Genomic DNA, 13,964 nt, shown 5'->3' with positions numbered 1-13,964 from the left:
AAACATTAGTCATTATTTGTTGATAGAAATGTTCATAAGTATAGGAAAAGTGTGTGCATTATTGAAAGAAAGCATCTCAAAAACAAAAATCTTCATTACTTGGACACTTTGGATGACATTTGTGGTGTGTTATGTTAAAGTTGCAGAGACTGTTAACATACGAACAGACTCATTACCAACCATATAGTCTGTGATGAGCGTCTGAAGGGGATAGCATAATACTCTATGATAGTGTGGCTGAGTGATAGTGTAACAAACACTAACTGAAATGGAATGAAATGGGGTTCAATAAAGGGCACACTGATTTATTAAAAGCATAACTGATTGACTTGGAATCATCAATCGGGAGTTTTCTTCACAATTTTGGGCGATGGGCAACTACATAGAGAAGCGACATTCGTGAGGTTGTTGCTCAAAGAAACTAGATAAATGAGCTCATAGGTCACATGAAGTAAGTGAGATCTAATGTCACCATTATCACCTTTTTGCTGAGGACTACAATGTCACGGTAAGAACAGATTTGTGCCTCATTAATCACTTGAATGATACAGTATGATGATGTTAAAGGTTGCTCCAGGTGAGGCTTGAACTCACAACCTCGGCATTACTCTGCTGGATACTGCTGTATAAGTACCGCGCGCTGACCGATTGCGCCACTGGAGCTCAAATGTGACAATGCACATGCACGTGAATGTGCACGTGCATTCCAGAAATAACGCCTTAGAAACATGCACAGGTAACTTTAGCACGTAAATGTTCAGAATGAGTGCGGTCTAAACACGGTGGATTCAGTGTATGGCTTCATAGGTTTTTCACACGCATACACACTTAATCAGCAGCGCTCTAGCATTTCAACAATGCCATGTGATGGGGGGTACAATTTTAAGCTATTGAGGGGCCTTGTGGCGCAACGGTAGCGCGTCTGACTCCAGATCAGAAGGTTGCGTGTTCAAATCACGTCAGGGTCATTCTTAATTAATAATGAATGTTAAGAGAAACATTATTTGTTGATAGAAATGTTCATAAGTATAGGAAAAGTGTGTGCATTATTGAAAGAAAGCATCTCAAAAACAAAAATCTTCATTACTTGGACACTTTGGATGCCATTTGTGGTGCGTTATGTTAAAGTTGCAGAGACTGTTAACATACGAACAGACTCATTACCAACCATATAGTCTGTGATGAGCGTCTGAAGGGGATAGCATAATACTCTATGATAGTGTGGCTGAGTGATAGTGTAACAAACACTAACTGAAATGGAATGAAATGGGGTTCAATAAAGGGCACACTGATTTATTAAAAGCATAACTGATTGACTTGGAATCATCAATCGGGAGTTTCCTTCACAATTTTGGGCGATGGGCATCTACATAGAGAAGCGACATTCGTGAGGTTGTTGCTCAAAGAAACTAGATAAATGAGCTCATAGGTCACATGAAGTAAGTGAGATCTAATGTCACCATTATCACCTTTTTGCTGAGGACTACAATGTCACGGTAAGAACAGATTTGTGCCTCATTAATCAATTGAATGATACAGTATGATGATGTTAAAGGTTGCTCCAGGTGAGGCTTGAACTCACAACCTCGGCATTACTCTGCTGGATACTGCTGTATAAGTACCGCGCGCTGACCGATTGCGCCACTGGAGCTCAAATGTGACAATGCACATGCACGTGAATGTGCACGTGCATTCCAGAAATAACGCCTTAGAAACATGCACAGGTAACTTTAGCACGTAAATGTTCAGAATGAGTACGGTCTAAACACGGTGGATTCAGTGTATGGCTTCATAGGTTTTTCACACGCATACACAATTAATCACCAGCGCTCTAGCATTTCAACAATGCCATGTGATGGGGGGTACAATTTTAAGCTATTGAGGGGCCTTGTGGCGCAACGGTAGCGCGTCTGACTCCAGATCAGAAGGTTGCGTGTTCAAATCACGTCAGGGTCATTCTTAATTAATAACGAATGTTAAGAGAAACATTATTTGTTGATAGAAATGTTCATAAGTATAGGAAAAGTGTGTGCATTATTGAAAGAAAGCATCTCAAAAACAAAAATCTTCATTACTTGGACACTTTGGATGCCTTTTGTGGTGCGTTATGTTAAAGTTGCAGAGACTGTTAATATGCAAACAGACTCATTACCAACCATATAGTCTGTGATGAGCGTCTGAAGGGGATAGCATAATACTCTATGATAGTGTGGCTGAGTGATAGTGTAACAAACACTAACTGAAATGGAATGAAATGGGGTTCAATTTAGGCCACACAGATTTATTAAAAGGTTAACTGATTCACTTGGAATCATCAATCGGCAGTTTCCTTCACAATTTTGGGCGATGGGCGACTACATAGAGAAGCGACATTCATGAGGTCGTTGCTCAAAGAAACTAGATAAATGAGCTCATAGGTCACATGAAGTAAATTCATGAGATCTAATGTCACCATTATCACCATTTTGCTGAGGACTACAATGTCACGGTAAGAACAGATTTGTGCCTCATTAATCAATTGAATGATACAGAATGTTGATGTTAAAGGTTGCTCCAGGTGAGGCTTGAACTCACAACCTCGGCATTACTCTGCTGGATACTGCTGTATAAGTACCGCGCGCTGACCAATTGCGCCACTGGAGCTCAAATGTGACAATGCACATGCACGTGAATGTGCACGTGCATTCCAGAAATAACGCCTTAGAAACATGCACAGGTAACTTTAGCACGTAAATGTTCAGAATGAGTACGGTCTAAACACGGTGGATTCAGTGTATGGTTTCATAGGTTTTTCACACGCATACACACTTAATCACCAGCGCTCTAGCATTTCAACAATGCCATGTGATGGGGGGTACAATTTTAGCTATTGAGGGGCCTTGTGGCGCAACGGTAGCGCGTCTGACTCCAGATCAGAAGGTTGCGTGTTCAAATCACGTCAGGGTCATTCTTAATTAATAATGAATGTTAAGAGAAACATTAGTCATTATTTGTTGATAGAAATGTTCATAAGTATAGGAAAAGTGTGTGCATTATTGAAAGAAAGCATCTCAAAAACAAAAATCTTCATTACTTGGACACTTTGGATGCCATTTGTGGTGTGTTATGTTAAAGTTGCAGAGACTGTTAACATACGAACAGACTCATTACCAACCATATAGTCTGTGATGAGCGTCTGAAGGGGATAGCATAATACTCTATGATAGTGTGGCTGAGTGATAGTGTAACAAACACTAACTGAAATGGAATGAAATGGGGTTCAATAAAGGGCACACTGATTTATTAAAAGCATAACTGATTGACTTGGAATCATCAATCGGGAGTTTCCTTCACAATTTTGGGCGATGGGCAACTACATAGAGAAGCGACATTCGTGAGGTTGTTGCTCAAAGAAACTAGATAAATGAGCTCATAGGTCACATGAAGTAAGTGAGATCTAATGTCACCATTATCACCTTTTTGCTGAGGACTACAATGTCACGGTAAGAACAGATTTGTGCCTCATTAATCACTTGAATGATACAGTATGATGATGTTAAAGGTTGCTCCAGGTGAGGCTTGAACTCACAACCTCGGCATTACTCTGCTGGATACTGCTGTATAAGTACCGCGCGCTGACCGATTGCGCCACTGGAGCTCAAATGTGACAATGCACATGCACGTGAATGTGCACGTGCATTCCAGAAATAACGCCTTAGAAACATGCACAGGTAACTTTAGCACGTAAATGTTCAGAATGAGTGCGGTCTAAACACGGTGGATTCAGTGTATGGCTTCATAGGTTTTTCACACGCATACACACTTAATCAGCAGCGCTCTAGCATTTCAACAATGCCATGTGATGGGGGGTACAATTTTAAGCTATTGAGGGGCCTTGTGGCGCAACGGTAGCGCGTCTGACTCCAGATCAGAAGGTTGCGTGTTCAAATCACGTCAGGGTCATTCTTAATTAATAATGAATGTTAAGAGAAACATTATTTGTTGATAGAAATGTTCATAAGTATAGGAAAAGTGTGTGCATTATTGAAAGAAAGCATCTCAAAAACAAAAATCTTCATTACTTGGACACTTTGGATGCCATTTGTGGTGCGTTATGTTAAAGTTGCAGAGACTGTTAACATACGAACAGACTCATTACCAACCATATAGTCTGTGATGAGCGTCTGAAGGGGATAGCATAATACTCTATGATAGTGTGGCTGAGTGATAGTGTAACAAACACTAACTGAAATGGAATGAAATGGGGTTCAATAAAGGGCACACTGATTTATTAAAAGCATAACTGATTGACTTGGAATCATCAATCGGGAGTTTCCTTCACAATTTTGGGCGATGGGCATCTACATAGAGAAGCGACATTCGTGAGGTTGTTGCTCAAAGAAACTAGATAAATGAGCTCATAGGTCACATGAAGTAAGTGAGATCTAATGTCACCATTATCACCTTTTTGCTGAGGACTACAATGTCACGGTAAGAACAGATTTGTGCCTCATTAATCAATTGAATGATACAGTATGATGATGTTAAAGGTTGCTCCAGGTGAGGCTTGAACTCACAACCTCGGCATTACTCTGCTGGATACTGCTGTATAAGTACCGCGCGCTGACCGATTGCGCCACTGGAGCTCAAATGTGACAATGCACATGCACGTGAATGTGCACGTGCATTCCAGAAATAACGCCTTAGAAACATGCACAGGTAACTTTAGCACGTAAATGTTCAGAATGAGTACGGTCTAAACACGGTGGATTCAGTGTATGGCTTCATAGGTTTTTCACACGCATACACAATTAATCACCAGCGCTCTAGCATTTCAACAATGCCATGTGATGGGGGGTACAATTTTAAGCTATTGAGGGGCCTTGTGGCGCAACGGTAGCGCGTCTGACTCCAGATCAGAAGGTTGCGTGTTCAAATCACGTCAGGGTCATTCTTAATTAATAACGAATGTTAAGAGAAATATTATTTGTTGATAGAAATGTTCATAAGTATAGGAAAAGTGTGTGCATTATTGAAAGAAAGCATCTCAAAAACAAAAATCTTCATTACTTGGACACTTTGGATGCCATTTGTGGTGCGTTATGTTAAAGTTGCAGAGACTGTTAATATGCAAACAGACTCATTACCAACCATATAGTCTGTGATGAGCGTCTGAAGGGGATAGCATAATACTCTATGATAGTGTGGCTGAGTGATAGTGTAACAAACACTAACTGAAATGGAATGAAATGGGGTTCAATTTAGGCCACACAGATTTATTAAAAGGTTAACTGATTCACTTGGAATCATCAATCGGCAGTTTCCTTCACAATTTTGGGCGATGGGCGACTACATAGAGAAGCGACATTCATGAGGTCGTTGCTCAAAGAAACTAGATAAATGAGCTCATAGGTCACATGAAGTAAATTCATGAGATCTAATGTCACCATTATCACCATTTTGCTGAGGACTACAATGTCACGGTAAGAACAGATTTGTGCCTCATTAATCAATTGAATGATACAGAATGTTGATGTTAAAGGTTGCTCCAGGTGAGGCTTGAACTCACAACCTCGGCATTACTCTGCTGGATACTGCTGTATAAGTACCGCGCGCTGACCAATTGCGCCACTGGAGCTCAAATGTGACAATGCACATGCACGTGAATGTGCACGTGCATTCCAGAAATAACGCCTTAGAAACATGCACAGGTAACTTTAGCACGTAAATGTTCAGAATGAGTACGGTCTAAACACGGTGGATTCAGTGTATGGTTTCATAGGTTTTTCACACGCATACACACTTAATCACCAGCGCTCTAGCATTTCAACAATGCCATGTGATGGGGGGTACAATTTTAGCTATTGAGGGGCCTTGTGGCGCAACGGTAGCGCGTCTGACTCCAGATCAGAAGGTTGCGTGTTCAAATCACGTCAGGGTCATTCTTAATTAATAATGAATGTTAAGAGAAACATTAGTCATTATTTGTTGATAGAAATGTTCATAAGTATAGGAAAAGTGTGTGCATTATTGAAAGAAAGCATCTCAAAAACAAAAATCTTCATTACTTGGACACTTTGGATGCCATTTGTGGTGTGTTATGTTAAAGTTGCAGAGACTGTTAACATACGAACAGACTCATTACCAACCATATAGTCTGTGATGAGCGTCTGAAGGGGATAGCATAATACTCTATGATAGTGTGGCTGAGTGATAGTGTAACAAACACTAACTGAAATGGAATGAAATGGGGTTCAATAAAGGGCACACTGATTTATTAAAAGCATAACTGATTGACTTGGAATCATCAATCGGGAGTTTCCTTCACAATTTTGGGCGATGGGCAACTACATAGAGAAGCGACATTCGTGAAGTTGTTGCTCAAAGAAACTAGATAAATGAGCTCATAGGTCACATGAAGTAAGTGAGATCTAATGTCACCATTATCACCTTTTTGCTGAGGACTACAATGTCACGGTAAGAACAGATTTGTGCCTCATTAATCAATTGAATGATACAGTATGATGATGTTAAAGGTTGCTCCAGGTGAGGCTTGAACTCACAACCTCGGCATTACTCTGCTGGATACTGCTGTATAAGTACCGCGCGCTGACCGATTGCGCCACTGGAGCTCAAATGTGACAATGCACATGCACGTGAATGTGCACGTGCATTCCAGAAATAACGCCTTAGAAACATGCACAGGTAACTTTAGCACGTAAATGTTCAGAATGAGTACGGTCTAAACAAGGTGGATTCAGTGTATGGCTTCATAGGTTTTTCACACGCATACACACTTAATCACCAGCGCTCTAGCATTTCAACAATGCCATGTGATGGGGGGTACAATTTTAAGCTATTGAGGGGCGTTGTGGCGCAACGGTAGCGCGTCTGACTCCAGATCAGAAGGTTGGGTGTTCAAATCACGTCAGGGTCATTCTTAATTAATAACGAATGATAAGAGAAACATTATTTGTTGATAGAAATGTTCATAAGTATAGGAAAAGTGTGTGCATTATTGAAAGAAAGCATCTCAAAAACAAAAATCTTCATTACTTGGACACTTTGGATGCCATTTGTGGTGCGTTATGTTAAAGTTGCAGAGACTGTTAATATGCAAACAGACTCATTACCAACCATATAGTCTGTGATGAGCGTCTGAAGGGGATAGCATAATACTCTATGATAGTGTGGCTGAGTGATAGTGTAACAAACACTAACTGAAATGGAATGAAATGGGGTTCAATTTAGGGCACACAGATTTATTAAAAGCTTAACTGATTCACTTGGAATCATCAATCGGCAGTTTCCTTCACAATTTTGGGCGATGGGCAACTACATAGAGAAGCGACATTCATGAGGTCGTTGCTCAAAGAAACTAGATAAATGAGCTCATAGGTCACATGAAGTAAATTCATGAGATCTAATGTCACCATTATCACCATTTTGCTGAGGACTACAATGTCACGGTAAGAACAGATTTGTGCCTCATTAATCAATTGAATGATCCAGTATGATGACGTTAAAGGTTGCTCCAGGTGAGGCTTGAACTCACAACCTCGGCATTACTCTGCTGGATACTGTTGTATAAGTACCGCGCGCTGACCGATTGCGCCACTGGAGCTCAATTGTGACAATGCACATGCACGTGAATGTGCACGTGCATTCCAGAAATAACGACTTAGAAACATGCACAGGTAACTTTAGCACGTAAATGTTCAGAATGAGTACGGTCTAAACACGGTGGATTCAGTGTATGGCTTCATAGGTTTTACACACGCATACACACTTAATCACCAGCGCTCTAGTATTTCAACAATGCCATGTGATGGGGGGTACAATTTTAAGCTATTGAGGGGCCTTGTGGCGCAACGGTAGCGCGTCTGACTCCAGATCAGAAGGTTGCGTGTTCAAATCACGTCAGGGTCATTCTTATTTAATAATGAATGTTAAGAGAAACATTAGTCATTATTTGTTGATAGAAATGTTCATAAGTATAGGAGAAGTGAGTGCAATATTGAAAGAAAGCATCTCAAAAACAAAAATCTTCATTACTTGGACACTTTGGATGCCATTTGTGGTGTGTTATGTTAAAGTTGCAGAGACTGTTAACATACAAACAGACTCATTACCAACCATATAGTCTGTGATGAGCGTCTGAAGGGGATAGCATAATACTCTGTGATAGTGTGGCTGAGTGATAGTGTAACAAACACTAACTGAAATGGAATGAAATGGGGTTCAATTTAGGGCACACTGATTTATTAAAAGCTTAACTGATTCACTTGGAATCATCAATCGGCAGTTTCCTTCACAATTTTGGGCGATGGGCGACTACATAGAGAAGCGACATTCATGAGGTTGTTGCTCAAAGAAACTAGATAAATGAGCTCATAGGTCACATGAAGTAAACTCATGAGATCTAATGTCACCATTATCACCATTTTGCTGAGGACTACAATGTCACGGTAAGAACAGATTTGTGCCTCATTAATAGATTGAATGATACAGAATGATGATGTTAAAGGTTGCTCCAGGTGAGGCTTGAACTCACAACCTCGGCATTACTCTGCTGGATAGTGCTGTATAAATACCGCGCGCTGACCGATTGCGCCACTGGAGCTCAAATGTGACAATGCACATGCACGTGAATGTGCACGTGCATTCCAGAAATAACGCCTTAGAAACATGCACAGGTAACTTTAGCACGTAAATGTTCAGAATGAGTACGGTCTAAACACGGTGGATTCAGTGTATGGCTTCATAGGTTTTTCACACGCATACACACTTAATCACCAGCGCTCTAGTATTTCAACAATGCCATGTGATGGGGGGTACAATTTTTAACCTATTAAGGGGCCTTGTGGCGCAACGGTAGCGCGTCTGACTCCAGATCAGAAGGTTGCGTGTTCAAATCACGTCAGGGTCATTCTTATTTAATAATGAATGTTAAGAGAAACATTAGTCATTATTTGTTGATAGAAATGTTCATAAGTATAGGAAAAGTGGGTGCATTATTGAAAGAAAGCATCTCAAAAACAAAAATGTTCATTACTTGGACACTTTGGATGCCATTTGTGGTGTGTTATGTTAAAGTTGCAGAGACTGTTAACATGCAAACAGACTCATTACCAACCATATAGTCTGTGATGAGCGTCTGAAGGGGATAGCATAATACTCTATGATAGTGTGGCTGAGTGATAGTGTAACAAACACTTACTGAAATGGAATGAAATGGGGTTCAATTTAGGGCACACTGATTTATTAAAAGCTTAACTGATTCACTTGGAATCATCAATCGGCAGTTTCCTTCACAATTTTGGGCGATGGGCGACTACATAGAGAAGCAACATTCATGAGGTTGTTGGTCAAAGAAACTAGATAAATGAGCTCATGGGTCACATGAAGTAAGTGAGATCTAATGTCACCATTATCACCTTTTTGCTGAGGACTACAATGTCACGGTAAGAACAGATTTGTGCCTCATTAATCAATTGAATGATACAGTATGATGATGTTAAAGGTTGCTCCAGGTGAGGCTTGAACTCACAACCTCGGCATTACTCTGCTGGATACTGCTGTATAAGTACCGCGCGCTGACCGATGGCGCCACTGGAGCTCAAATGTGACAATGCACATGCACGTGAATGTGCACGTGCATTCCAGAAATAACGCCTTAGAAACATGCACAGGTAACTTTAGCACGTAAATGTTCAGAATGAGTACGGTCTAAACACGGTGGATTCAGTGTATGGCTTCATAGGTTTTTCACACGCATACACACTTAATCACCAGCACTCTAGCATTTCAACAATGCCATGTGATGGGGGGTACAATTTTAAGCTATTGAGGGGCCTTGTGGGGCAACGGTAGCGCGTCTGACTCTAGATCAGAAGGTTGCGTGTTCAAATCACGTCAGGGTCATACTTAATTAATAACGAATGTTAAGAGAAACATTATTTGTTGATAGAAATGTTCATAAGTATAGGAAAAGTGTGTGCATTATTGAAAGAAAGCATCTCAAAAACAAAAATCTTCATTACTTGGACACTTTGGATGCCATTTGTGGTGCGTTATGTTAAAGTTGCAGAGACTGTTAATATGCAAACAGACTCATTACCAACCATATAGTCTGTGATGAGCGTCTGAAGGGGATAGCATAATACTCTATGATAGTGTGGCTGAGTGATAGTGTAACAAACACTAACTATTACAAGCAAACTTAACCTCACCACATGAATGAAATGGAGTTCAATATAGGGCACAGTGATTTATTAAAAGCTTAACTGAATGACTTGGAATCATCATTCGGCAGTTTCCTTCACAATTTTGGGCGATGGGCGACTACATAGAGAAGCGACATTCATGAGGTTGTTGGTCAAAGAAACTACGTAGATAAATGAGCTCATAGGTCACATGAAGTAAATTCATGAGATCTAATGTCACCATTATCACCTTTTTGCTGAGCACTACAATGTCACAGCAAGAACAGATTTGTGCCTCATTATTCAATGGAATGATACAGTATGATGATGTTAACAGTTGCTCCAGGTGAGGCTTGAACTCACAACCTCGGTATTACTCTGCTGGATACTGCTGTATAAGTACCGCGTGCTGACCGATTTCGCCACTAGAGCTCAAATGAGACAATGCACATGCACGTGAATGTGCACGTGCATTCCAGAAATAACGACTTACAAATATACACAGGTAACTTTAGCACGTAAATGTTCAGAATGAGTACGGTCTAAACACAGTGGATTCAGTGTATGGCTTCCCAGGTTTTACACACGCATACACACTTAATCACCAGCGCTCCAGTATTTCAACAATGCCATGTGTTGGGGGGTACAATTTTAAAATATTGAGGGGCCTTGTGGCGCAACGGTAGCGCGTCTGACTCCAGATCAGAAGGTTGCGTGTTCAAATCACGTCAGGGTCATTCTTATTTAATAGCGAATGTTAAGAGAAACATTAGTCATTATTTGTTGATAGAAATGTTCATAAGTATAGGAAAAGTGTGTGCAATATTGAAAGAAAACATCTCAAAAACAAAAATCTTCATTACTTGGACACTTTGGATGCCATTTGTGGTGTGTTATGTTAAAGTTGCAGAGACTGTTAACATACAAACAAACTCATTACTAACCATATAGTCTGTGATGAGCGTCTAAAGGCGATAGCTTAATACTCTATGATACTGTGGCTTAGTGATAGTGTAACAAACACTAACTATTACAAGCAAACTTAACCTCACCACATGAATGAAATGGAGTTCAATTTAGGGCACACTGATTGATTAAAAGCTTAACTGATTGACTTGGAATCATCAATCGACAGTTTCCTTCACAATTTTGGGCGATGGGCGACTACATAGAGAAGCGACATTCATGAGGTTGTTGCTCAAAGATACTACCTTCATGAGGTCGTTGGTCAAAGAAACTAGACAAATGAGCTCATAGGTCACATGAAGTAAATTCATGAGATATAATGTCACCATTATCACCTTTTTGCTGAGGACTACAATGTCACAGCAAGAACAGATTTGTGCCTCATTATTCAATTGAATGATACAGTATGATGATGTTAAAGGTTGCTCCAGGTGAGGCTTGTACTCATAACCTCGGCATTACTCTGCTGGATACTGCTGTATAAGAACCGCGCGCTGACCGATTGCGCCACTGGAGCTCAATTGTGACTATGCACATGCACGTGAATGTGCACGTGCATTCCAGAAATAACGACTTAGAAACATGCACAGGTAACTTTAGCATGTACATGTACATTTAGAATGAGTACGGTCTAAACACGGTGGATTCAGTGTATGGCTTCCTAGGTTTTACGCACGCATACACACTTAATCACCAGCGCTCCAGTATTTCAACAATGCCGTGATGTGGGGTACAATATTGACATACTGTAGGGCCTTGTGGCGCAACGGTAGCGCGTCTGACTCCAGATCAGAAGGTTGCGTGTTCAAATCACGTCAGGGTCATTCTTATTTAATAGCGAATGTTAAGAGAAACATTAGTCATTATTTGTTGATAGAAATGTTCATAAGTATAGGAAAAGTGTGTGCAATATTGAAAGAAAACATCTCAAAAACAAAAAACTTCATTACTTGGACACATTGGATGCCATTTGTGGTGTGTTATGTTAAAGTTGCAGAGACTGTTAACATACAAACAGACTCATTACCAACCATATAGTCTGTGATAAGCGTCTGAAGGGGATAGCATAATACTCTATGATAGTGCAGCTGAGTGATAGTGTAACAAACACTAACTATTACAAGCAAACTTAACCTCACCACATGAATGAAATGGAGTTCAATTTAGGGCACAGTGATTTATTAAAAGCTTAACTGAATGACTTGGAATCATCATTCGGCAGTTTCCTTCACAATTTTGGGCGATGGGCGACTACATAGAGAAGCGACATTCATGAGGTTGTTGGTCAAAGAAACTACGTAGATAAATGAGCTCATAGGTCACATGAAGTAAATTCATGAGATCTAATGTCACCTTTTTGCTGAGCACTACAATGTCACAGCAAGAACAGATTTGTGCCTCATTATTCAATGGAATGATACAGTATGATGATGTTAACAGTTGCTCCAGGTGAGGCTTGAACTCACAACCTCGGCATTACTCTGCTGGATACTGCTGTGTAAGTACCGCGTGCTGACCGATTTCGCCACTAGAGCTCAAATGAGACAATGCACATGCACGTGAATGTGCACGTGCATTCCAGAAATAACGACTTACAAATATACACAGGTAACTTTAGCACGTAAATGTTCAGAATGAGTACGGTCTAAACACAGTGGATTCAGTGTATGGTTTCCCAGGTTTTACACACGCATACACACTTAATCACCAGCGCTCCAGTATTTCAACAATGCCATGTGTTGGGGGGTACAATTTTAAAATATTGAGGGGCCTTGTGGCGCAACGGTAGCGCGTCTGACTCCAGATCAGAAGGTTGCGTGTTCAAATCACGTCAGGGTCATTCTTATTTAATAGCGAATGTTAAGAGAAACATTAGTCATTATTTGTTGATAGAAATGTTCATAAGTATAGGAAAAGTGTGTGCAATATTGAAAGAAAACATCTCAAAAACAAAAATCTTCATTACTTGGACACTTTGGATGCCATTTGTGGTGTGTTATGTTAAAGTTGCAGAGACTGTTAACATACAAACAAACTCATTACTAACCATATAGTCTGTGATGAGCGTCTAAAGGCGATAGCTTAATACTCTATGATACTGTGGCTTAGTGATAGTGTAACAAACACTAACTATTACAAGCAAACTTAACCTCACCACATGAATGAAATGGAGTTCAATTTAGGGCACACTGATTGATTAAAAGCTTAACTGATTGACTTGGAATCATCAATCGACAGTTTCCTTCACAATTTTGGGCGATGGGCGACTACATAGAGAAGCGACATTCATGAGGTTGTTGCTCAAAGATACTACCTTCATGAGGTCGTTGGTCAAAGAAACTAGACAAATGAGCTCATAGGTCACATGAAGTAAATTCATGAGATATAATGTCACCATTATCACCTTTTTGCTGAGGACTACAATGTCACAGCAAGAACAGATTTGTGCCTCATTATTCAATTGAATGATACAGTATGATGATGTTAAAGGTTGCTCCAGGTGAGGCTTGTACTCATAACCTCGGCATTACTCTGCTGGATACTGCTGTATAAGTACCGCGCGCTGACCGATTGCGCCACTGGAGCTCAATTGTGACTATGCACATGCACGTGAATGTGCACGTGCATTCCAGAAATAACGACTTAGAAACATGCACAGGTAACTTTAGCATGTACATGTACATTTAGAATGAGTACGGTCTAAACACGGTGGATTCAGTGTATGGCTTCCTAGGTTTTACGCACGCATACACACTTAATCACCAGCGCTCCAGTATTTCAACAATGCCGTGATGTGGGGTACAATTTTGACAT

General features: G+C 40.4%; 1 protein-coding gene and 22 non-coding genes across 23 annotated transcripts in view; 12 read left to right on the top strand and 11 right to left on the bottom strand.

Annotated features, from left to right (window-relative positions):
• Positions 1-13,964, bottom strand: part of pard3aa (par-3 family cell polarity regulator alpha, a) — a 349,891-nt gene that overhangs the window by 298,544 nt on the left and 37,383 nt on the right.
• Positions 570-663, bottom strand: trnai-uau (transfer RNA isoleucine (anticodon UAU)). Its single transcript has 2 exons — positions 626-663; positions 570-605 (listed from the first exon to the last, which is right to left on the bottom strand). It is a non-coding gene; the product is annotated as a tRNA-Ile (tRNA).
• On the top strand, positions 897-968 carry trnaw-cca (transfer RNA tryptophan (anticodon CCA)). The gene has a single exon. It is a non-coding gene; the product is annotated as a tRNA-Trp (tRNA).
• On the bottom strand, positions 1,558-1,651 carry trnai-uau (transfer RNA isoleucine (anticodon UAU)). The gene is made up of 2 exons: positions 1,614-1,651; positions 1,558-1,593 (listed from the first exon to the last, which is right to left on the bottom strand). It is a non-coding gene; the product is annotated as a tRNA-Ile (tRNA).
• trnaw-cca (transfer RNA tryptophan (anticodon CCA)) lies at positions 1,885-1,956 on the top strand. The gene has a single exon. It is a non-coding gene; the product is annotated as a tRNA-Trp (tRNA).
• Positions 2,550-2,643, bottom strand: trnai-uau (transfer RNA isoleucine (anticodon UAU)). The gene is made up of 2 exons: positions 2,606-2,643; positions 2,550-2,585 (listed from the first exon to the last, which is right to left on the bottom strand). It is a non-coding gene; the product is annotated as a tRNA-Ile (tRNA).
• On the top strand, positions 2,876-2,947 carry trnaw-cca (transfer RNA tryptophan (anticodon CCA)). The gene has a single exon. It is a non-coding gene; the product is annotated as a tRNA-Trp (tRNA).
• trnai-uau (transfer RNA isoleucine (anticodon UAU)) lies at positions 3,544-3,637 on the bottom strand. Its single transcript has 2 exons — positions 3,600-3,637; positions 3,544-3,579 (listed from the first exon to the last, which is right to left on the bottom strand). It is a non-coding gene; the product is annotated as a tRNA-Ile (tRNA).
• On the top strand, positions 3,871-3,942 carry trnaw-cca (transfer RNA tryptophan (anticodon CCA)). The gene has a single exon. It is a non-coding gene; the product is annotated as a tRNA-Trp (tRNA).
• On the bottom strand, positions 4,532-4,625 carry trnai-uau (transfer RNA isoleucine (anticodon UAU)). Its single transcript has 2 exons — positions 4,588-4,625; positions 4,532-4,567 (listed from the first exon to the last, which is right to left on the bottom strand). It is a non-coding gene; the product is annotated as a tRNA-Ile (tRNA).
• On the top strand, positions 4,859-4,930 carry trnaw-cca (transfer RNA tryptophan (anticodon CCA)). Its single transcript has one exon. It is a non-coding gene; the product is annotated as a tRNA-Trp (tRNA).
• On the bottom strand, positions 5,524-5,617 carry trnai-uau (transfer RNA isoleucine (anticodon UAU)). Its single transcript has 2 exons — positions 5,580-5,617; positions 5,524-5,559 (listed from the first exon to the last, which is right to left on the bottom strand). It is a non-coding gene; the product is annotated as a tRNA-Ile (tRNA).
• On the top strand, positions 5,850-5,921 carry trnaw-cca (transfer RNA tryptophan (anticodon CCA)). The gene has a single exon. It is a non-coding gene; the product is annotated as a tRNA-Trp (tRNA).
• trnai-uau (transfer RNA isoleucine (anticodon UAU)) lies at positions 6,518-6,611 on the bottom strand. Its single transcript has 2 exons — positions 6,574-6,611; positions 6,518-6,553 (listed from the first exon to the last, which is right to left on the bottom strand). It is a non-coding gene; the product is annotated as a tRNA-Ile (tRNA).
• Positions 6,845-6,916, top strand: trnaw-cca (transfer RNA tryptophan (anticodon CCA)). Its single transcript has one exon. It is a non-coding gene; the product is annotated as a tRNA-Trp (tRNA).
• trnai-uau (transfer RNA isoleucine (anticodon UAU)) lies at positions 7,510-7,603 on the bottom strand. Its single transcript has 2 exons — positions 7,566-7,603; positions 7,510-7,545 (listed from the first exon to the last, which is right to left on the bottom strand). It is a non-coding gene; the product is annotated as a tRNA-Ile (tRNA).
• Positions 7,837-7,908, top strand: trnaw-cca (transfer RNA tryptophan (anticodon CCA)). Its single transcript has one exon. It is a non-coding gene; the product is annotated as a tRNA-Trp (tRNA).
• On the bottom strand, positions 8,509-8,602 carry trnai-uau (transfer RNA isoleucine (anticodon UAU)). Its single transcript has 2 exons — positions 8,565-8,602; positions 8,509-8,544 (listed from the first exon to the last, which is right to left on the bottom strand). It is a non-coding gene; the product is annotated as a tRNA-Ile (tRNA).
• On the top strand, positions 8,837-8,908 carry trnaw-cca (transfer RNA tryptophan (anticodon CCA)). Its single transcript has one exon. It is a non-coding gene; the product is annotated as a tRNA-Trp (tRNA).
• On the bottom strand, positions 9,505-9,598 carry trnai-uau (transfer RNA isoleucine (anticodon UAU)). Its single transcript has 2 exons — positions 9,561-9,598; positions 9,505-9,540 (listed from the first exon to the last, which is right to left on the bottom strand). It is a non-coding gene; the product is annotated as a tRNA-Ile (tRNA).
• Positions 10,850-10,921, top strand: trnaw-cca (transfer RNA tryptophan (anticodon CCA)). Its single transcript has one exon. It is a non-coding gene; the product is annotated as a tRNA-Trp (tRNA).
• On the top strand, positions 11,903-11,974 carry trnaw-cca (transfer RNA tryptophan (anticodon CCA)). The gene has a single exon. It is a non-coding gene; the product is annotated as a tRNA-Trp (tRNA).
• Positions 12,919-12,990, top strand: trnaw-cca (transfer RNA tryptophan (anticodon CCA)). The gene has a single exon. It is a non-coding gene; the product is annotated as a tRNA-Trp (tRNA).

This window comes from Gadus morhua, chromosome 23, assembly GCF_902167405.1.
Source record: "Gadus morhua chromosome 23, gadMor3.0, whole genome shotgun sequence".
Lineage (NCBI taxonomy): Eukaryota > Metazoa > Chordata > Actinopteri > Gadiformes > Gadidae > Gadus > Gadus morhua.
The sequence above is the reverse complement of the archived record's forward strand: the minus strand, read 5'-3'. Positions and strand labels throughout refer to the sequence as shown.